The sequence below is a fragment of the Miniopterus natalensis genome, chromosome 12, assembly GCF_054644295.1.
Source record: "Miniopterus natalensis isolate mMinNat1 chromosome 12, mMinNat1.hap1, whole genome shotgun sequence".
Taxonomy (NCBI): domain Eukaryota; kingdom Metazoa; phylum Chordata; class Mammalia; order Chiroptera; family Miniopteridae; genus Miniopterus; species Miniopterus natalensis.
This window is the reverse complement of record NC_142092.1, coordinates 29,419,926-29,440,525: the sequence shown is the minus strand read 5'-3', so window position 1 is coordinate 29,440,525 and position 20,600 is coordinate 29,419,926. Positions and strand designations below refer to the sequence as shown.

The following is a 20,600-nucleotide window of genomic DNA, read 5'->3' as shown; positions in this document are numbered from 1 at the left end:
CCTGTAATACTTTCAACAATAAAGATAAATTAAAAAACAAAAACACAGAACATAAAATCCGTAAGTGCTGGATTAATTTTAAGATGAAGATGGTGCGAAAGCAGTGAATCTTAGATGTTGACAGGGTTGATCACTCTATTGGCTCTTTAAATGTAATTCAAAACCTTAACTCACACCCACTCAGATTTCCTCTCTGCAGCAGTTTGGTCTCTGCCAAACGCTGGGTAATAAATAGAGTCTGCAAGCTCTCTGAACACAGAGCTGCAGCTTTTCATAGGAGAAATCAAAACAAGATCACGAGGTAAGAATGAAACCACTATTTTGAAAGATTTTTGTCAGGTTTTGCAAAATAAGGTCTTGGGAACCATGAAGAACTGTTTTATATTTATATAAAATAAATGAGGCTGATTTGCTATTATTATTGTAAATAGCAGTATAAGTTGATGATAGTTGCTGCCAACTTATAATTTCATTTTAATTTCCTTTGGGTGATTTGGAAAATTAACTAATTGCTAAAATAAGATTGTAATAATCTTTATAGTATATGTTCCCCTCCCCCGCCACAAAACTTCACAAAGAATGTTAATAATTCTATTTCATACTGCTAATGCTTATCCAAGACAAACTTACAATTGTTTAGGTGCCATCTCCTCAAAATCATCTGCTAAAAAATAAACCATTTGTGAAAAAAATAAGAAATTAATATCCTAACAAGGTAAATACAAAAGCTCATTAGTTTTGCTACTTTTCTTCATTTAAATTTTCCTTTAAAGTTTGTTTTGTTCTCTTTATTTCTTGCTGTCTGTCTCATGGCATTTTTTTCCTCCTTTCCTTTTCTCTGCCTTACCTTTCCATGCATGAATATATGCCTCCAGACTATTTTAATAATGAGGCAAAGCAAGGCAGAAGCAGTCACTACGAGTAACTGTTACTAATCACTGAACATGTACTAAATGTGAGACATTTCCCACATTATCCCATTTGATGCTTTTGGCACCTCTGTGACATAAATATTGTCTTTTCTATTTATAAAATTAAACAAGCGAGATTTGGAAAGATTGTACTAACCCAGAATGACATAATCAGTAAATTTTAGACCAGAGATTAAAACCCAGATGTAAGACCCGTGAAGGAGAAAGAACCATGAAGGAAGCTGTATTCCAAGCAACTTCATTTAGTGCATCTCTAATCCTCTTTGAGTAGCCATCATCTATTCAGTTTTCATCATTCTCAAGCTTAAAAATATTAGTGAGATGACATTAAAACCCAACACCTATTTTCTTTAGGGCTACATTCATTGCCATCTGAATGAAATGTCAGCCACCATGCTCATATGTAAGTGTCATTTGCCATTTCCATTGGTATTGCTGGAACCCAGAGGAGTCCACCTACAAAATTGGCTGGGTGCTTCACTTTTAATCAGCACACTAATCTACATCTAATTCCCCTTCACCTTATAAATTGGATGATCGTCACAATTTTCTCTAGTGCATCTGAGCTCTTTTGCAATTGTATGAATATTTTGCTCATTATGTCTCTTGGATTTCCTAGCAAAGATTTAATATTTTCTTTCTTTCTTTTTTTAATCCTCACCAAGAACATGCTTAGATTTGGGGGAGGGGGGGGCGGACGTCACTGTGAGAACATTGATTGGTTGCCCTCTGTAAGCGCCCCGACTGAGATTGAACCTAGAACCTTTTGGTGCACAGAACGACACTCAACCAGCTGAGCCACTCCAACCAGGCTCAATATTGTCTTCAAGAGTTTGACAGAACTTTATAGTTTTTCATGTCTGCTGTGTTCAAATCTAAACCACTCTAACTTCTTAGCCTGCTGGCTCTGTCAATAGGCAGTTGTTTAAGAAATGCTATAAAGAGGAGATTATATGCCTTTTCCCATCTACATAAGAATGCCCAAACCTGTAAATAATTTTTTATTGATTTGAGAGAGAGAGAAGAAAGAAACACCAATTTGTTGTTCCACTTATTTGTGCATTCATTGGTTGATTCTTGTTATTTGCCCTGACCCCAGTAAAGAATTTTTAGAAGAATTTATTTGAGCATGAAAACAATGCTGGGAAGCAAGATCTCAAATGCTCTTAAGAATGAGTTTTGCAATTTCCTTTATGCTTTTGGAATTAAGGAGGGAACATAAGGAAGATTACAGGAAGGTGGAAGAAAGCAAGTGGGGATTGAATTACAGGATAGTTAACAAGATTATGTGCTCTCCAGTAGTTAAGCTTCGAGAGGGGTATTACTTCTGGCATTTCAAAGGTGTGTTAACCTAGATGCACAAGAACTATGGACAAGGCTAGTTTAAAACCTTTCACTAAAGTTACAGGCCTTCCCAGCAGGGCATGGCTCAGCGGTTGAGCATCGACCTAGGATTCAGGAAATCAAGGTTCGATTCCCGGTCAGGGCACATGCCCGGGTTGTGGGCTCAGTCCTCAGTCGTGGGCGTGCAGGAGGCAGCTGAGCAATGACTCATCATTGATGTTCCTATCTTTCTCTCTCTCCCTCTCCCTTCCTCTCTCTGAAATCAATAAAGATATATTTATTTAAAAAAAATAAAAGAAGAAGAAGAAGAAGTTATAGAACTGGGTTGAGACTACCCACTATGACCTGCCCAGTTTGGAATTTATAATCACATCGCCCCATGAGGTTACTTTCGGTTACATTTATTATAGCTCCTTTTTTTTTGTCCACATCCCTGTGTTCTTTCATTTGGGGGCTTATTACACCCAAACATGAATTTTTTCTCTAACCTGAACTTATCAGTTCTAGTTTTCCCTCCTGAGTTTTTACTTTTTTCTATTATCTTTTATACATATATTGTATGTATTATTTGTCCACATTCTTTGGCAATCCTGTTTAAACAATACTTTATCAGTAGTCAACATGATTACTTCATAGCAGTAAATTGGTAGTAGTAGTATTGTTAGTTTCCTTGAGTGATATTTTTTTCTAATCTTTTTTAAAAAGCTTCAGTCACAGACATATGTGCCAACATTCATTCCAATGTAATCTGGTGGCTATCTTCAGCTTCCTCTTTTAAAAAATTTACTATGACTTGTATAAGATCCATAGTACCTGAATGTGTATGTAGCATTACTTTATCAAAAAGGGTGAGTATTTTTCTTCACTCTTCTCAAGTGCCATATGATTTGTGAAACCATAATTGCAATTGTCATTATGTGGTGGTTGTTTAATAGAATAAAGTAGATGTCATTAACTCAAAGGAGCATAAGTTGTTTTACTAAGAAATTTTGGAGGGTTCTATGCCTAGGATATGATGTGTAATGCTTACATCTGGCTGCCCAATTATTATTACCATTTATTTTGTCAAGTGGAAGGATTTCTCCTGAGTGCTATGAAGTCCATGAGATCAGGCTCAGTATTTAGAAGCATTAAAGTCATTTGCATTGAGATGTGCCAGTGGGGAGAAAATATTGTTCATAAATCCTTATATCTCTTAATTCATTATAGTATAAAAATTAGATAGAATTCCATTTCTTAGTAGCACACACACACACCCCTTTTTTTCTGGTTATTTGTGGCAAATGCTCCTAAAAGAGCACCTGTGTTTAGACTCATTTGTTCTCCCTACTATCTATCTAGGCAGGCACAACCTTGCAGTTACTACTATAACCTCTAGGGTTGCAGTTCATTGTTATTTCCAGATAACTTTTATACCTGTACTATGCAAGGCCTCTTAGCAAATGAAGGGACATGAGTTACATTCTTTTGCTCTGCATTGTTGGGTGTACTCACAAAGAGTAGAAAGCTTCCAAACTTAAATGTCTTCCATTTTTAAATGTCTTCTAAAAGTCAAATTCAATATTACCTAGTGCACGATGCAGTGTATTACTGGGTGGTGATCACATTTTTGGCTGTGAAAAAAAAATCTCATGGTCCATCCAGGGTTGTTCAAAATGTTTAATAGCTGGTATGGCATGAACATAGATAAATGAAAAAGGACCCAGTCGCATGGAACATGTGTCTATTTCCTGTCTGACCATTTTCTAGTCAATTTGAATCCAGTCACCTCAATTAATTCTTTTTTAAAAATATTTTAAAATTTTTTCAATTACAGTTGGTGTGCAATATTATATGTTTCAGGTGTACATCCCAGTAATTAGACATTTATATAACTTACGAAGTGATGACCCTGATAAATCTAGTACCCATCTGACACCATACGCAGTTATTACAATATTATTGACTATATTTCTTATGCTATACTTTATATCCCCATGATTAATCCATAACTGCCAATTTGTACTTCTTAATCTCTTTACCTTTTTCATCCATCCCCCAAGCCTCCTCCCATCTGAAAATGGCCAAGTTGCTCTCTGTATCTGTGAGTCTGTTTTTGTTCTGCTGGTTCGAATATTTAGTTTTTCAGAATCCACAAATAAGTGAAATCATATGGCATCTGTCTTTCCCTGTATGACTTATTTCACTCAGCACAATACCCTCTAGGTCCATGCATGTTGTTGGAGATGGCAAGATTTCATTCTTTTCTTCTTTTTTTTTATGGCTAAGCCATATTTATTGTATATATGCACCACTTCTTCATCCATTCACATATTGGTGAACACTTAGCTTCTTAGCTTGCTTCCATATCTTGGCTATTGTAAAGAATGCTGCAATGAATGTATATATGGATGCATATGTCCTTCCAATTTAGTGTTTTGGGTTTCCTCAGATAAATATCCTGAACTGGAATTGCTGGGTCCTTATTTGTCTCTTGTTATAGCCTTTGTTTTAAATTCTATTTGTCTGGTCTAAATATTGCCACCCCAGCTATTTTTGTTGTTGTTTTCATTTTCATTAAATATATTTTCCATTTCTTTACTTTCAATTTATGTGTGTCTTTCGATATGAAGTGAGTCTCTTGGTAGACTGCGTATGTTATGAATCTTATTTTCTTATACGTTCATCCACCTTTTTGATTGGAGCATTTAATCCATTTGCATTTAAAGTAATTATTGATATGTATTTATTGTCATTTTATTATTCATAGTTTATATTTTATTTTTCTTCTTCTTAAAGAAAATCCTTTAATATTTCTTATAATACTGGTTTGGTGGTGATTAACTCCTTTAGCTTTTTCTTGTCTGGGAAGCCCTTTATCTGTCCTTAGATTCTAAATGATAGCTTTCCTGGGTAGAGTAATCTTGGTTGTAGGATCTTGCTTTTCATCACTTTGAATATTTTGTGCTAATCCCTTTTGGCCTGGAAAGTTTCTGTTGAGAAGTCAACTGACAGTCTTCTGGGAGCTTCCTTGTAGGTAATTAACTGCCTTTCTCTTGCTGCTCTTAAGATTCTTCTTTGTCTTTAACATTTAGCATTTTATTTATGATGTGTCTTGGTGTGGGCCTCTTTAGGTTCACCTTGTTTGGGACTCTCTGTTTCCTGCACTTGTGCATCTATTTCCTTCACCAAGTTAGGGATGTTTTCTGTCATTATTTTTTCAAATAGGTTTTCAATTCCTTGCTCTTTCTCTTCTTCTTCCGTGACCCACATGAAGCAAATGTTAGTATGCTTGATGTTGTCCCAGAGGTCCCTTAAACTATTCTCATTTTTTCGATTTTTTTTTTCTTTTCTGATTGGGTTGCTACCTTATCTTCCAAATTGCTGATTCAATCTGTTACTTCATCTAAACTACTGTTGATTCCTTCGAATGTATTTTTCAGTTATTATATTCTTCATTTCTGACTGGTTCTTTTTTATATTTTCTATCTCCACTTTTATGTTTCCTATCTCTTTGTCAAAGTTCTCACTGAGTTCATTTACTCTTCCCCTAAGTTCATTGAGTATCCTTATAACCAGTATTTTGAATTCTGCATCTGGTAGATTGCTTATCACCATTTCATTTAGCTCTTTTTCTGGGGTATTGTCCTATTCTTTTATTTGGGACATGTTTCTTTGTCTGCTCATTTTGGCTGCCTCCTTGTGTTAGTATTAGGTAGAGCTGCTACATTGCCTAGTCCTGGTAGAGTGGTCTTATGTAGTAGGTGTCCTGTAGGGCCCAGCGGTGCAGCTTTCCCAGTCACCTGAGCTGGGCACTGCAGGTACAATCCCATTCTCCCTCTCCCACATGTGGGCTGTGTCCAGGCTCCTGTCATAGTTGAGCCTTGATTGCTGTTGGCATGTCAATGGGAGGGATTGACCCCCTTGGTTGATCAGCTGTGAAGACCAGCCGAGACTACAGCAGAGGACCTGCCATGCAGGGACCACCTTTGTGGAGCAGGACTCACTTCAGCGGGGCTCTGGTGCCCAATGAGTCTGCCCCTTGAGTGTATAACTCACGGAGGTGGTTGGGTGGTGTTCCAGTGTGTTCTGAAGTTGACTACCTAGTGTGCTGGTTTTGGGTCCTCCCAAGAGGTGGAAGCCAAGATTAGACACCACCTATGCTCTGCTTGGGGCCACCTGGGATGAGCTACAAAATGATCTGCAGATAGCTGCTACTTATCCTGGGTTTGAAGGTGCCCAGGAGAGGCTAAGCTGTGAACTAAGGCCGGCTGCTGCTAAAGCCAGGCCTAGGGCTACTTAGCAAGAGGTATGGAATACACAGAGGCCAGTGAGGCATGAGCCAAGGCAGGCTATCTGTATGAAAAAGCTACTGGAAGAGACTTGGGTGAGCCCACAGTTTGGGGTGTGGGACATCTCAGAGAATCATCAGGGTAGGCAAACAGTGTTAGCCAGGTTGATGGAGACTAAGATATGGTGACCACCTTCAGGAGGAGGGCTCAGAAAAGAAACAATGGCTTCAGTTCTTCTGGAAGAAAGACACCCCTCCAGCCCTTGTTCCAAAGCTAGACAATTCAGTTCCTCCTGTATGTCCCTGGTGCCTTTTGAGCTTCTGTCTGAGCACTGGAGCTCAGAGTGAGTGAGTCCAAATCAATCTGTGTGCTGGTCCTTTATGAGGAACTTCCTGGGACCCCAGAAGCCCTCTGTCTCACTCAGCCATAATCCCCTCTGGTTTTCACAGCCAGAAGTTATGGGGATTTCTGTTTCTGGTACTGGGACCCTGGGCTGAGGGGCCTGGTGTGGGGCTGGAACCCCCTCACTCTTCAGAGGGGAACCTCCACAGCTGATATATCCCTCCTGTTCCGCGTATCCACCCCTCGTGGCTTCTTTTGTATGTCCTTAGTTACAGGACTTCTGTTCTGCTAGATTTCAGGTGGTTCTAAATGTTGGTTGTTCTATGGTTTAATTGTAATTTTGATGTGGTCATGGGAGGATGTGATTACCACATTTACCTTCTTTGCCATCTTGAACTACAATCTCAACTCATTCTTTTTTTTAAAAAATTGATTTTTGGAGAGAGGAAGGAAGAAAGAAAAAACATCAATGTGGGAGAGAAATATGGATCAACTGCCTCCCACATTTGCCCCTACCGGGGATCAAACCTGCACTATGTGCCCGACTGGGAATTGAACCCTCGACTCTCCAACAAACTGAGCCACGCTGGCTAGGGCTCAATTTATTCTTAAACACAGATGTTGATGCTCCTTTAATTACTTTAACCATGAAATAGAGTACTTATTTAATTCTGTTAATGAGTCTCCTTGACCACCAACTTGAGAATGTGGACTCCATATATTTTAGAATCCACTGACAGTCTCTCTTTCCTTTAACTTAAATTTCATTAACATATAAATATAACATACATAAAATTGCACAAATCATGACTGCACAACTTAATGAACTCACAAAATGAGCAAACCTAAGTACTTGTATAGAAAAATAGAAGAGTACAGAATTCCAGAAGCCTCTTCATGCTACTCTCTACCTCAAGAATAGCCATTATTACGTATTCTAATATTATATATTCAATTTGCTGGTGTTGTTTCTGAACTATTTATAAATGAATTCATACATTATATACCCTTTTGTGTCTTGCCTCTTTCATTCAACATTACGTTTGTGAGTTTCATCTGTGTTGTTGCAGATGTAACTTGTTTATTCTCATTGCTGGTTAGAATTCCTCTAAATAAATGTGCCACAATTTATTTATTATACTGTAGATGGACATTTGTATTGTTTCCAGCTTAGAGTTATGTGACTAAGATGCTATAAACATTCCCTGACATGTCTTTTGGAGACATTTTTATGCCTTTCTATTGGGTATATAACTTCAAGTAGAATTGTTGAGCAAAAGGCGTGCATATGTTCAGCTTTCGTGGATACTACCAAATTAGTTTCCAAAATGGTTGTAGCAATTTATACTCTCATTAGCCATGTATATAAATTCCAGTTGTCCTGAATCCTTACAAATACCTGGTATTTTCTGTCTTCCTCATTTTAGCCATTCTGATAGCTGGGCATTGTGGTTCTCTTCAACTTTAATGCATACATTTTTATATTTTGACCTTTCCTAGATATATGTCATGTCAGATTGGGGCAACTAGTATTGTTTCCCCAGACTTGAGCTAGCTAGCAAATACACTTTAGAAAGAGAAAATATTTTCTGGGATTGTCATTTTGGAGGTGAGGCACTCCTCTGTTGTGTCCCAATTGCAAGGCAACACAAATTAGAGAAGAAAATAAGCCATCATATTGCATTTGGGTTTCAAAAAAATAGTCAGGAATCACTTTTTCAAAAATGTTATACTATAGTAGAAAAACAAAGGATTATTCTCTTAATCCCATGGTCACAAATTGAGTTTCTTTAGACTCTGACTACAACATACATTAAGAATTAAGTCAAGTTATTGTTGAATAATTATGAGCTAATAACAATCCACCCTCTTTCATTTTCTTAATTAAAGCATTGTTCAAATAACATAAATTAGCAAAGTATCTGCTTTATGTGATGTATCACAAGCATTTGATAAACTTGATCATCTAGGGGTTCTACATGTGACATCAAAGTACTAAATTCTGCCTTAGCCCATTTTGCTCAGTGGTTAGAGCGCCAGCCCTGGGACTAAAGGGTCTCAGGTTTGATTCCAGTCAAGGGCACATACCTTGGTTGCAGGTTCCATCCCTGGCCCTGGTCAGGGAGCATGCGGGAGGCAACCAATCAATGTGTCTCTCACATCAATGTTTCTCTCTCTTTCCCAATCTCTCTGAAAAAGCAATGGCAAAAAGAAAATATCCTCGGGTGAGGATTAAAAAAAATTTTTTTTACAAAAGTACTTAATGCTGATTAGTTGACTGGTTTTTGTTCTTTTTTAGCACAAAGAATATTCTTGTCATCTGGTTGGGTGTCAGAAGCCTTAAAATAGAAGTTCAGGCAAAGCAAAGTGTGTTTTTGAAATTCATCTTTAGTCTTCATAGTATAACTAGCAAGCAATTTACAAACCAGTAGTTCACTCTCATTCTTAAGGAGAAAACATTTTTAAAAATGTTTTTCTTGCCTGGTCAGGCGTGGCTCAGCAGTTGAGCATCGATCTGGGATCCAGGCGGTCGGGGGCTCAGGGTACATGCCGGGGTTGCAGGCTCCATCCCTGGTCGGGAGCGAGCAGGAGGCAGCCAATCAATGACTACTCTCTCATCACTGATGTTTCTGTCTCTCTTCCTCTCCTCTCCTCTCTCTGAAATCAATAAAGATATATTTTTAAAAATTAAAAATAAAAATGTTTTTATTTTTAAAACTGGTACATTTATCTTCCACCAGTGCAAAGTTTTGCTACCTCAATTGGTACTTTAGGCTCCCTTTTCTTGGTCCTAGATTTTAGAGACTAGAGTCCTTCATTTCCTATTTCCATAAACATCTGGCTCATTCTTTTATAAACTCCTCTTGTTATTTCTTCATTTTCCAAAGCTGCCTTCAGGTGAAACCTACTAGTTCCCAGGATCTACTCCAGAAGTATCTAGTAGCATCCCTACACACTGGGAATGGAGATTAGGTATACTTTCACTGGCTTTAAACATATATATATATATGTGAAATCTGAAATAAATTTCTTCTTATCAATGTTTTATGTGGTTGAAAAATATACCCAAATCAGCCTTTTTTTACAAATAATCCAATTTTAAGTTATATATATCACTCTATCCTGAAGACAATCTTCAAAATCTAAAGACGTGTTTATCTAAAAAGCTCATTTCTCACTTAATAAACTAATGGACAGAAATTATTCAATGACATGGAAGCATGGATCAGACCAACAAATCTCAGAGGGATGGAGCTGAGTGGGTGGGTGGAGGGAGAGAGATTAACCAAAGAATTTATATGCATATATGCATAACCCAAGGACACAGACAATAATGTGGTGAGGGGCTGGGGAAGGGGGTGGGGCAGGGTGGTATGGGTCAATGGGGAGAAAAAGGAACGTCTGTAATATTTTGAACAAAAATTTTTAAAAAGTAAAAATAAATTAATTAAAATAAATTTAAAAAAATTAAAATCTCATTCCTCTTAAAAAATAGCAAGTCACCTGATAGAATCTAAGGTAGGTAATGCCTCAAAAACTATGTATTTGTTAGCATTTGAAATTGTGCAAATATTAAATCATTTTAAGCTTTGGAATCTGGGCACTATTCCCAGAGTCAAAGCTGACAGTAACGGGCACGTTCTGATCCTCAGCTAAGCAGTCTGTTTAGATTGTATTGTTGCCAATTTCAGATGTTCTCACACTTGGCCTGTATTTGCAGAGAATTAGGAGAGATCCAGAAATAATTCTCTCTCTCTCTCTCTCTCTCTCTCTCACACTTTCTCTCTCTCTCTCTCTCTCTCTCTCTCTCTCTCTCTCTCTCTCTCTCTCGCGAGCGCGCGCGCGCGCGCGCACACACACACATACACAGTTGTAATTACTATCTTTTCATGAGTAAACAGAGATGATACATTTTGATATATATATATCAGCATTGTCTACCCTTGCAAGTTGTCTTCTTTTGTGGATCTAGGTATAAACAGAGAGCAAATCAAGCTATGTCTAAAGCAGTGAACTGAATTAAAGTAGATTAGATTTTATCTCGTTTTGCGTGCTGATTTATGACCCATGACTCAGATATACGCACATGCTGTGTGGCACCTGCTTTTTCCTTGTCTATTTCTCAGCAAAGCCTTTGTCCAGTCTGAGATTTTGCCCCCACCCTTTGTTCCCTTGCCACCTGTGGCAGAATGCTGTGCCAGAACTATTTGCTGTGACTCAGTTTTAATCACATCTTCTAAAGTCTTTCTCTACTCTCATGTTGTCTTACAAGCTAGAAGGAAACAAATCAAGGCTACATCTCCTAACCCCATCCAAAATAGTAAGCAGTTTCATTGGTTCCTAGAGATGGGATACTGCACTGTAAGAATGTGTTCAAATAGTTATTAAATTCCATACATGATACATGAGGACAATACCAAAAAGCTTCCTGATAAACGAATTGTTCACTGTACTTTCTTCACATTTTGTTTCTCTTTGCTTTTGTTGGTTAGTATTTTAAAGAAGCAGCAGCAAGATACAGAGGAAAAAGCAGTCACAGCTACCACTCTGTGAGTTGGGAGACCTGAGTTCTGGTCCTGTACCCACTCACTAATGTGTGACTTTGAGTAAGACCTGCTCTGAATGTCACTTTCCCATCTGTAAAATAAGGTGTTTCAAGCCAGCTCTGCAGGGTTTTTTTTTAAAACGTTTTTTAAAATTCTCACTCGAGGATATATTTTTTGATTTTAGAGAGGGAGAAAGGGAGAGGGAGAAATATCGATGTGAGAGAGAAACATCAATTGATTGCCTCCTGCACATGCCCCAACTGGGGACTGAACCCCTAACCTAAGTATGTGCCCAGTAATCGAACATGACACCTTTTGGTATACAGGACAACGCTCCAACCAACTGAGCCACACCAGCCAGGGTCAGCTCTGCGGTTTTTGATGGTACTCAGTGGATTAAAAAGGTGCTTTACAGGTTTTGCAAATAACTGATGTTAATTTCACAGGTTCTGGGGCTCCTGTAAGACTTAAACATCCATCCAAGGGCCCAATCAAAATTTCCTTTTTGCTTATCCAAATAGTTCCATTGTCCTTGGTGAATGACACTATGATTTTCTCTCTTTTTTAAAAATGGTCTACAATTTCAGCATGGCCAGAGTGGCTCAGTTGGTTGGGTGTTGTCCCATGCACCAAAAGGTTTCCAGTTCAATTCCCGATCAGGGCACATGCCTGGTTGTGAGTTTATCCCCAGCAGGGGTTCAATGTCTGTCTGTCTCTCTCTCCCCCCCCGCTTCCTGTCTCTAAGCATGTCCTCAGATGAGGATTAAAGTTTTAAAAATAATAATAAAAAAAAAATGTTCTGAAATTTTAATTAATATACCCAAAATGTGGATTTCTTTTGATTTCCCTCCCTCCCTCCCTCCCTCCCTCCCTCCCTCCCTCCCTCCCTCCCTCCCTCCCTCCCTCCCTCCCTTCCTCTCCCCTCTTTCTCTCTTTCTCTCTTTCTCTCTTTCTCTTTTCTTTCTTTTTTAACCTGCTTGGGATTCACTGGGATTCTTAGATCTGAGGATTGGGGTCTTTTAATAATTTTGGAAAGTTCTCAGCCTTTATATCTTCAAATATTGTTTTGTCCCTATTCTATCATGTCCTTCTAAAATTCCAAATAGATACACATTAGACTCATTCTGTCCTCCAAGTCTCTACCCTTCTTTTATATATTTTCCACTTGTATGTGTCTCTGGATTGTATTCCAAACAATACCCTCAGATATATTTTCTAGCTTACCGACTCTTCATCTGTGTCTAATCTGTTGTTTAATCAGCCCATGGAGCTTTAATTTCAACAATATATATTTCATTTCTAAATAATCTATTTGAATCTTTTTCAAATCCATTTTTTCTCTGTTCATATTTTCAATCTTTTTAGAACTCTACCCAAACATATTAAAATCAGTTGATTTATATGTCATTTCTGATTATTCTAATAAACGAAGCTTTTGCAGATTGGTTTCTGCTGTCTATTTCTTCCGTGGGCTCTCACCATGGTGCTTAGTATTTTCATTTGCTTTATAAACCTTGACTAAAAACTACTCATTTGGCCGGTAAGTTTTTCGGTGTAAATACTTTGTGGCTTGAGCTACAGTTGAATTCCTCAAGATAAGATTTGTGTTTGCCCTTCCCGTTTGTCTTGGAACACTACCAACCTAAAACCATTTTATATTAAATTCTCTATTTCATGTTTTTGGAAGCACACAGGTAGTGTGATTTCAGATTGCAACCCTATGTGGGGGCTTTTTCATGAGGAGATAAATTCTCAGAGGAAGAATTCTCTTTCCACCTAGAGCCAAACAGTTGAGACTAACAAGCTTCCTAGATGTCCCCTTCGTTTATTTATCTCAATGATCCTTACACTGTGAGTTTAATTCTTTGGGCATCCGGGTTTAGGCAACAGTTTCCTTTTAGAATCCCCATCTTACGTGTATCCTGGGCTTTATCTCCTGGCACTTCACGTAGTTTTCTGCCCTGTCTCTAGCACTTGGCAAATAACTTTAGGAAAAAGCCAAACTTGCTTGCCTCCCAGTGTTTTGGACACTATATATTCTTTTTTTTTTAATCCTCACCAGAGGATATTTTTTTCATTGCTTTTCAGAGAGAGTGGGGCGGAAGGGAAGAGAGAGATGTGAGAGATACACATTGATTGGTTGCCTCCCCCCATGTGCCCCAACTGGGCCAGGGATCGAGCCTGCAACCGAGGTATGTGCCCTTGGCAACAGTCGAATCCGGGACCCTTCAGTCCGCAGGCCAACGTTCTAACCACTGAGTGAAACAGGCTAGGGTGACACTATATATTCTTTACTTTCATGTCAGCTCAACAGTAAGTTTGGAAAGATTTTTCAAGATATTTTTCAAAATATAAAATAAATAATTAAATCAATCAATTAATTAATTAAATATTTTTTCAGCATTTTAGTTATTTTTCTCAAGAGGGTTGGTCCTGGCAACTAACCTACTATTATGATGGAAACAAACGTCTCCAATTAATTAACTTTATGATAAGCAAATATTATAAATTTAAACAAGTAAACCATATTAATAAATTAATTTTTTTAATCTCTTGGGGTTTTATGTAATATTTCTTTTTCAGAAAAGGATTCCATTTCTTTAAAAGTTTTGAAAATTCCTTCTTCCAACCAGGAAGTTTAATGATTTCTCCTTTTAATGCTGCTAAGTCTACTCACTAGCTGGACCCACCACTGATGGTGTATGAACTGGGCCGCCACTATACTTTCCCTTACAGGGTCATATAATCCAGGTGGCATGAACCCATGTCATATTTTCAAGTTTTTAATTTTGTTTTCTTAGTAACAAAATCTTTCTGACCTCAAAAATTTTAAGCAAAAGTCCACTATGGATAAGGGGTTTCTGCTCTGGGTGTGGGGGGGTAGGAAGGAAGGTCTGAAACCCGACAGGTATGGATTCCCTCACCACTTTCCAGGAGCACCTCATGAATTCTGAAAATGTCTGCTTAAAGTTTTAGCTATGGGACCATGGAAAATTACTTGATCTCTATGTGCCTCAGTTCCCTCATCTGTAAAATAACAAAAATGAGAGTGCCCCTGACAAAGTTGTTATGACAACTGAATGAGTTAAATATATAAAGCAGGTAGTACAGTACTTGGCACATAGTCAACACCAGATAAGGGTTAATTTTTACAAAACACAGGAGACCTTTTAGCTCTGCACACTCCTGTTGATTTTTCCATCCTCTGATATATGTCCTTTTTACACAATTCATCATCTGTCCAGTTTTACTTAGAAAGAATTTTAAAAGTAAAAGAAAAAATTATCCTCCACCTAAAACATGACTCCACGTTACTTTTTTAAAAAATTAAATTTATTGGGGTGATAATATTTGGAAACAATAGCTCCAACAAAGGCTTAATATCCAAAATATATAAAGAACTCATAAAACTCAACACCAAACAAACAACCCAGTTAAAAAATGCGCAGAGGACCTGAACAGACACCTCTCCCAAGAAGACATACAAACAGCCATCAGATACATGAAAAGATGTTCAACCTCATTAGCAATTAGGGAAATGCAAATCCAAGTTACTTAATTCCACCCATATTCACCTGTCTCATTCTGTCTGCTGTAAGGTTCGTGAAATGAGAGAACACAGAGCTGAGGCAAAGCTCTTGCATTTCTCCAAGGATGGCACCTTTTGGGTGGGCAAGAGGCAGGTGCAGCTGCTTGTACAGAAGAGGCCCAGGGAGAAGGGAAAGAAAAGGCTGAATTGGTAGCCTGTACAGGAGCACAGGAAAGAGAGTCAAGGGATAGGAAGACTCTGGCTTTCATGCACCCTCTTCATTTCTGAGATAAGAGACTGAGACCTGCAGAGATCCTGGGTCTAAGCTTGGGAATGTGGGGGTTGGTCATTCTACCTCTGCTTCTTCAAAACCACTAAAGACTTGGTTCAACACATGGCTGAGTCTCCAAAGTATGTGAGGCATGAGGAGGGGCGCTGTGGGGGAATAAAACAACACATTGAAATGAATAATTAAAATGTTTTAATTCAAAATGTTTAGTCACACTAAAACTATAGGGCCATAGGCCAAATGTGAGGTCAGTTTCTTTAAATGTTTTAGAATGAGCGTTGAACCAAGATTGAAAAGACCTGGGTTCTATTGGGCTGATTTATATAAAACTGTAATTTTTTTATGCCAAAATGAAGAAATGGGAATTATATAGTCCAGCCCCAACACTCTGTAGATCTTTGGGATTTGGACAGGCTCTCCACATCCATCCAGTGATGCCAGCCTTATCTGGTTTGCAGGGTTTGGGGAAGAACTGATCCAAATTATACAACATTTATTGAGTGCCTGCTATGGATAATTGCCTGGGAAACAAAGATGACTAAGGTACAAGTTGTTCCCAAGTTGCTAGTAGTCCAAAAGAGGAGGTAGAGAAACGAACACAGTTGGATATTATAAGCAGCTGAGAGAGAAAGCAATAAAATCTGCTTGATTGCTAGTGGTTAGAGACAAAGGTATTTGAATTAGGCTCCAAAGGTTTTAGCTAGCAGCTTTTTAGGCAAAGGAGAAGAGGTATCTATAACAAGAGGAATAGCTTGAAACAAAGTTATGAAGATATGAAAGTATGTGATGAATTGAGGAACAGTAAGTAAGCAGTCCACTGGGTCTAAAATGTACAGGGCGTAGAGGGAGGGGCTGTGCGAGGCTAGAAAGGCTGAAGCTGCAGGTGTACCAGTGTATAAACATGATTGGATAAGACTGCATCCAGGAAATCTGTGGAAAAGCATAGAAGTGCTTTACAAATGCTAAGTGTCTTTCACCTTGGAGATGTAAAAGGAATTTCCCGAAAAATTCATACTATCTCTTCCTTCCTCTCACAAGAGATTTGGCTTGCGTCATAGGTTGACTCACCAGATTTCTTTGTTCAGTGTTTCCTCTCTCTAGGACAGGGACCTTTCTGCTAAGGGCCATTTGGATATTTATAACATCATTCGTGGGCCTTACAAAACTGTCAACTTAAAACCTAGCTATGAAAAAAGTTCCTAGATTTATTGAATTTTGAGTCCTGCCTGCGGTTGCCTTAGCAGGGCCAGACCAAATGATTTCCCGCAAGCCAGACATCCCCCACCCCTGCTCTAGGAGAATTACCTGGGTCCAGGTAAGTGACAGATAGGAACTTTCAGAGTGGTGAAGAGTAGGGGGACAGGAAGTGATTCAGTTTGGGTAAGGAGAGTGCTATCTCACTTCCCCAAACGTCAACCTTTGCTTTTTCCACGTCACTTACTCTGATCTGCCCCAAGAAAGAAGTGAATCTACTACATCAAGGGAGCAAAGGGTCAGTGCGAGCACCCTCCCCTCTCGCCCTCTCCTTTCTGCTCCCCTGCCAAATCTCCGAGAATGAAGTCATATAGTATTGCCAAGCTTAGTCATACACCCATTTCCTCTCCTTCCTACCAGCCAGACCAATTTTGGGGTGCTGTCTTCTTCCAGTGAATTTTTAAAAAATATATATCTTTATTGATTTCAGAGGGAGAAAGGGAGAGGGAAAGGGAGAGGGAGAGGGAGAGTTGAAACATCAGTGATGAGAGAGTCATCATTGATCGGCTGCCTCCTGCACTCCCCCGACTGGGGATCAAGCCCGCAACCCGGGCATGTGCCCTGACCAGGAATTGAACCGCAGTCTCCTGGATCCTAGGTTGATGCTCAATTGCTGAGCCACGCCTGGCCAGGCTTCCAAAAAATTTTTAGTACCCACACACTGGGTTTGTATGATCTTACCATACCCTGTGAGGACAGATCCTCTGCCCATGTAAGAGCATCCAAACTTGACAAGATGGTGAATGGATTTTAAGGCCCAGGAATTCAATCCCACTTCATTCTTCCAGCAGCTCCCATGGAGTAAAAGAACCAGATGGTCTTGATTTCAGACTCTGGCTTTGCTACTTATTAGCTATGTGGTCTTTTGCAAGACAGTTAATCTCACCTTGAAAATGGAGACAATCAGCCCTGGTCAGTGTGGCTGGTTGGAGCGTCATCCTGTACACTGAAAGGTAGTGGGTTTAATTTCCAGTCAGGGCATGTACTCAGGTTGCAGGTTCAATTCTCAGTGAGGATACATGCAGGAGACAGCCTATTGATGTTTCTTTCTCCCTCCCTCCCTCCCTCCCTCCCTCCCTCCCTCCCTCCCTCCCTCCCTCCCTCCCTCCCTCCCTCCCTCCCTCCCTCCCTCCCTCCCTTCCTCTCTCTCTCTCTCTCCTTCTCTTCCTCTAAGATCAATTTAAAAAAAAAAAAAGTAGATAGAACAGTTTTAAAAAAAGAAAATGGAGACACTCATACTCAAATACCAGGGGCATGGTGACAATTAGAAATAATGTATATAAAGCATCTGGCCTGCAGGGAAGGCCTAAGACACTGTAATTGCTATCTCCATTATCATTATCACCAACAACACCGTTATTTAGAACTTGAATTAATGTAGACTCGATGGTTCCATGCCTTCCTGCTTACTATCCTCCATCTATCACTCACATGGCAGCCAGAGCACTCTTTTAAAAATCTCCCATATTACTTAAAACCCTTCTTTGGAGTCCCATTGCACTTTGAATAAAATCCAAGCTCCTTCTCCTGGTCTCCAGTATGCAGACTTCCCCACTTTTCCTTTCATCTCCACCTTCATTACATTATACTCTCCCCGTTGCCCACTCTGTTCCAGCCACACTGGCCTCTCAGTTCGCTAAGCATTACAACTTCTGTCAGGTCCTTTGCCCCTGAGGTTTTCTCTGGCCAGAAGTCACCCTTTGCCCCCTCCATTCCATATGTTCTTCATACCCTTTGGGTACAGCTTAAATGCAACCTTCTGTGACCACACTATCTTAGTACCATTCTACTCCTTTCTTTATCAGCCTAATTCTTATTTATCATTGTTCACAAATGATTTACTTGTATGATTATTTGCTTAATATCTATCTCCCCCAAAGAGAATAAATTCCAGGAGGACAGGAAAGAGTTAGCTATGTAATCCTAGCACCTAGCCCAGCATAAGACAAGTGTTTGAGTTATTTTTGTTGTTACTACAGGCAGCACTCTCTGCCCTGGTACAAACAAATACAAATCCAGCATCATTTGTGACCCCAGGACCTCTGGGAGGTTAAGGTTTCTTTACAATGATTACAAGTCATGTTTCTTTTCAAAGCACTTAACTATTTACTAGGGCAGCAATTTTCAACCTTTTTCATCTCATGGCACACATAAACTAATTACTAAAATTCTGCAGCACACCAAAAAATATTACATTTTTTTGCTGATCTGACCAAAAAAAGGTATAATTTTTATTTATTCACACCATACAGCTGTTGTGTTGGCTGTTGTCATTTTTTTTTTAATCCTCACCTGAGGATATGTTTGCATTGATTTTAGTGAGAGAGGAAGGGAGAGAGAGAAAAATAAATCAATATGAGAGAAAAACATCCAACGGGTTGCCTCCCATATATACCCCAACCAGGGATCTAACCCAAAACCTAGGTATGTGCTCTGGCAGGGAATCGAACCCACAACTTGTTTTGGTGCATAGGATGATGTTTCAACCAACTGAGCCACCCAACCAGGGCTGTTGTCATTTTTTCATTTGACAATGTAAGGGAAAACAGGTCAGTGTCTCTGACTAAACAGTTAGGTATTGCATGTTTTAAAAATTCTTGCGGCACCCCGGTTGAAAATTGCTGTACTAGAGCATTAAAGGTTGAACTTTCAATTTTCTGTATTATCCAAATTTTCCATAAGAACATGTATTTTTAATAAAAATATCTTGTAAAGTCTGTATTTTAACAAGACTCCTCACAGGAAATCAATCTGATTAAATGAATGTTTTAAAAGTAAAATTCACAGTAAGGAAAGAAAAACCAACAATCAACTTAACATTCTTATGGGTATCAGTATTTTAAAGAGGGAAACTGCTAGTCAAAGGACATTGTCAGACATATAAGAGAAGGTTAGTGATTCAATAAATGATTTTCCAGTTGGTCAAATGTAGATAATATGACAAAGTGAAATGAAAATTTTCATAGTGTCCCATGCGTTAATGCTGATGGCATACATAATTCCTGGCAAATATTGAGCACTCAATATTTGTTGAATGTAAGTTTCTGGAAGCCTTTTCCAGTCAAAGAGGCAATAACACAGATTGCAACTTTGGAGAGGAATATACCCCCAAACATTTTTCTTGTTGTTGCTCAGAGGTGCATTACCAATTATTGAATTTCTATTCAAAGTACTAGGGTTTTTTTTAATTAAAAAATGTTTTAATGTTGACATTATTGCAAGAGTCCCCCTTCCTGCCCCCGTTTGCCTACCTCTACCCTCCCCAACCTCCCTCTTCCTTGGCCTTTACCAAATTACTGTCAGTGTCCATGGGGTATGCATATATGTTCTTTAGCTATTTCTTTCACCTTCTTTATCCAGTCACCTCCAACGCCTTCCCCTTGGGTACTGGCCAGTCTGTTCCATGTATTCATATTTCTGGTTCCATTTTGTTCTTCAGTTTATTTTGTTCATTAGATTCCAAAAATCTTTCAAGTTTTTAAAAAAATAATTTAAACATATATCATTTCCTCTGGAATGTACCCCTCCCATAGACATGCACATTCCTTACCCTCTCCCTCCTTTTTTCTTAAAAAGCCCCTATTTCCTATTATCTAAAATGTGGCTTTCCCCTGGTGACACCATTATTCTCAAAACCTACTCCCTTTCCTTGTGTGCTCATCTCCCAGAGCCAATACAGAAAGTGACACACTTCTCATTTTCCACTGCCCTTGCTAACCCCAGCCCTGGACCCTATGACTTATGTTCATTTCTTTCTATTCTAGTCACCAGGGACCCTGATGTTCCTTTCTATTCCATGTTGCATCTGCTGTCATCACCCTTGATCACTTGAATGCCTGTTTTGATGACTCTTTAATACTTTTCCACAACTCACCCACAAAAGCTCATCCTGACTATCATTACCATCAGAACATCTCTACCTCCAGGATAGGGAGCATTGGAATCTCTTGTTTACAAACACCTGACCCCCACCCCCATCTTTCTATTTCTCTCACTCCCATTTTTTAAAATTCTTTTAAAAATAAATTTCAAAATTGTGGTAAAATATACATTAAAAATTTACCATTCTAACCATTTTTTTTAAGTGCACAG

At 38.9% G+C, this 20,600-nt stretch overlaps 1 protein-coding gene across 2 annotated transcripts in view; it reads left to right on the top strand.

Annotated features, from left to right (window-relative positions):
* The first annotated feature begins 262 nt into the window (after window positions 1-262).
* IL33 (interleukin 33) overlaps window positions 263-20,600 on the top strand; it is a 41,276-nt gene continuing 20,938 nt past the window's right edge. For both annotated transcript variants that reach the window (XM_016214310.2, XM_016214309.2), the window contains exon 1: window positions 263-301. The gene's annotated coding sequence lies outside the window, so the exon portion shown is untranslated. The remainder of the gene's footprint in view (window positions 302-20,600) is intronic.